Source organism: Sinocyclocheilus rhinocerous, unplaced genomic scaffold (genome assembly GCF_001515625.1).
Source record: "Sinocyclocheilus rhinocerous isolate Xijiao unplaced genomic scaffold, SAMN03320098_v1.1 scaffold693, whole genome shotgun sequence".
NCBI classification, from domain to species: domain Eukaryota; kingdom Metazoa; phylum Chordata; class Actinopteri; order Cypriniformes; family Cyprinidae; genus Sinocyclocheilus; species Sinocyclocheilus rhinocerous.
This window is the reverse complement of record NW_015654933.1, coordinates 81219-84460: the sequence shown is the minus strand read 5'-3', so window position 1 is coordinate 84460 and position 3242 is coordinate 81219.

Genomic DNA, 3242 nt, shown 5'->3' with positions numbered 1-3242 from the left:
ATAACATGAAAGGCTCCAATACAGAGCGGCACAAAGCGCTTATGCGCATCCCATGTCGCAGAATGATGCGCTTGAAGCAACACAGAGTCACAGCGCGCAGCGCACCGCATAGAAAAGTTCAAAGCCCAAAGGGAAGAGACATTGATGCGTAGTGTATGATATCTGTGCAATAGTTTATTGAGCCTTTTCTTTTAAGTTTTAAATTTCAGTTACTGTGCGCGTGAAGAACAATTCAGAGTGCTCTGTACGCCAGTGTCGTGATCTCTAGCAGACACCCGGTAGAAAGTAACATGATTTAGAATTAGCTATAAACTCCAGCAAGATAAAGTCATTTTATGCAAAAGCGCTGATGTTTATCTACAGATCAAGTATAATAATAGGAACATTGTATTATCCTAGAGAGCGTTTCGTCGTCTTGACTGTCGTAACCGAACGCGACGCACTGCTTGAATGCTGAATGGAGGTGACAGACCGCCGCAGCGGAGAGAAGAGTTTAGAGAACTTGAATTTAATGACTTAAATACTCGTCTGTACCTCACATTATATTATGGAACGGTCTCAGAACACTTGAAATATAGTGCACGGAAACTTTATTCAATTTATTCAAACTTCATTTGAACAACTTTAAAGATGATTTTCTCAATATTTAGATTTTTTTGCACCCTCAGATTCCAGATTTTCTAATATTGTCCTACATTCTCCTTACATTCACATTCAGTCTGTGTGATGAAAAACAAGCTTATGTGCATTCTACACATTTAAACAACTCGGATAAGTTATCTAGAGTTATTTATGGAGCAGATAAAATACATATAATCATTTATTAATCAATTATCATTTTGACTTAACCCTTTTCTCTATTTAAAAGCTGAATTGTGAGGGTTACCTGTTTATGAAACTTTTCAAAGCTTTATTTGAACATGTAAATTAGATATTTGAACATGTATATTAGATATTTGAACATGTAAATTAGATATTTGAACATGTATATTAGATATTTGAACATGTATATTAGATATTTGAACATGTTATTAGATAAACTGTTGTCAGTCGTGTTGTCATTTAAAATCCGGACATCATTGGTAATGTTATTGTTTTAGTGATTATGCAAACCAAAAGTCATTTGTTTGTTGATTTTAAATATAAAACTTCAGAGCCACACATGGATCTTGTGTTTTGATTTATGATTGTGTGTCTGTAGAGCAGCAGGTGGCGCTGTCACACAGATCCTCTCGTTTAGAAAGTTCTTCAACATCAAAGCATCTTCATAGAACCTTCTCATGTTCCTCTGGTGGATCTAGAATAATCCAGAACCTCGTAGGTTTAGGTGTAGGGTTGGTGTAGGACAATAGAATATATGGTCGGTACAGTAGAAAAACCATTATGCCTATGGAGAGTCCCCACAAGGATAGCAAACCAGACAAGTGTGAGTGTGTGTGTGTGTGTGTGTGTGTGGTTACTGGCAGTAACGTCGTATCTGGACTCCTTTTGCTCCTGTAATTAACTCCAGATGTGCGACGGAAGTTTCATGAACTCATGAGCGCGTTTTGAGAGAGTTTGTACACGAAATATTTTCGAGTTTGCGAAGGTGTTCCGAGGTTATGAAGTCTGTTTGTGCTGAGATGAGCGTCTGCAGCTGTGTTGAGTTCCTCCAGCAGGCGGCGCTCCGCGGATCAGCACCAGCTCTTGTTTGGGGGGCGTTTATGTCATAAAAGTATAATTCAAACAGTGCAATCACACGGATTCGTACAAATACAAACTGAGCTCTGTTAAATGCATTATTATTATTATTATTATTATTTTTGTATAAAAATAATTTTATTAGCGCAGAGAAAATCAACAGGAACAGTGGTGTCTCTTTCTGGATACACTTTGATTGACACTTTAATTGAAGATACACAGTTTGTGTGTATTTCTCAGTTATTTTATTTTTTTAAGGTGTCTTTGTTACAGTGTAATTATACATTTAAGTACTGAGTAATATTAATTAACTACATGAACTTACTTTAGGGTTAGGGTTTGTGTTTGTCTTAGGGTTACATGCATGCAATTATGCATAAATAATAATTATTATTATAGTAGGTACATGTAACGTGTAACAAGGACACCTTAAAATAAAGTGTTACTAATTTGTCTTCAGTAAGCCGCTGAGCCCCGCCCACTTTCAGAGTTGCGAGTTGAGTGACATTCCGCTCTGTTCTGTTTCTGTGGTTCTGATCTGAAAATGACATCATGATCCCGAGCGGAGAAAGAGGCGGAGCCTGAACACACACACACACACACACACACACACACACTGCTCCGGTCGGCGCTGTGCGGCTGTAGTTCGGTCGGATGGTGTTTGCGGCGGGGTGTGAGCTCGGTTTCGGTTCCGTCATGTTTGATGCCAGTGTTTGGCGGATCCGCAGCATCCGGGACTCTGTGAGACTCGAGATCAGCGACGAACCGAGTCCTGCGGTGCTGAACCGATTCACTCATCTGGATCCGGACACTCCTCAGCTGGAGGTAGAAAGAATCATCAATACAGATATTACTCCTCTCTCATATAGAGTGATAATAATAATCAAATGTATTACAGAAATATCATTTTAAATTTGTACTAATCCGCAGAAATAAGCAAAAACATTTGTGGATGTTGCCCTGTAATGCACACTTTGTTATCAGTTATAATATCTTTTCATAGTTACACATTTTGAACTCCTTACAATTTATGATCAGCTACAAATGTTGCATTTTTATGTCACGTGTTACAGTAGAGCTATTTCTGATACATTATAACGTTGAGGTGAAACAATGATTGTGTGAGTATAAGAATGGTTACAATTATAAACAAATAATGGATTGGACATGCGTGTGTTATTCAGCATTATTAACAGCTTTACAGTGAATTATATACAGGCATGAGGTGTTACTGTAAAAAGAAATATGTTTTATTAGCGCAGAGAAAATCAACAGGAACATGTCTGTCTCTTTCTGGATACACTTTGATTGACACTTTAATTGAAGATACACAGTTTGTGTGTATTTCTCAGTTATTTTATTTTTTTAAGGTGTCTTTGTTACAGTGTAATTATACATTTAAGTACTGAGTAATATTAATTAACTACATGAACTTACTTTAGGGTTAGGGTTTGTGTTTGTCTTAGGGTTACATGCATGCAATTATGCATAAATAATAATTATTATTATAGTAGGTACATGTAACGTGTAACAAGGACACCTTAAAATAAAGTGTTACCAAA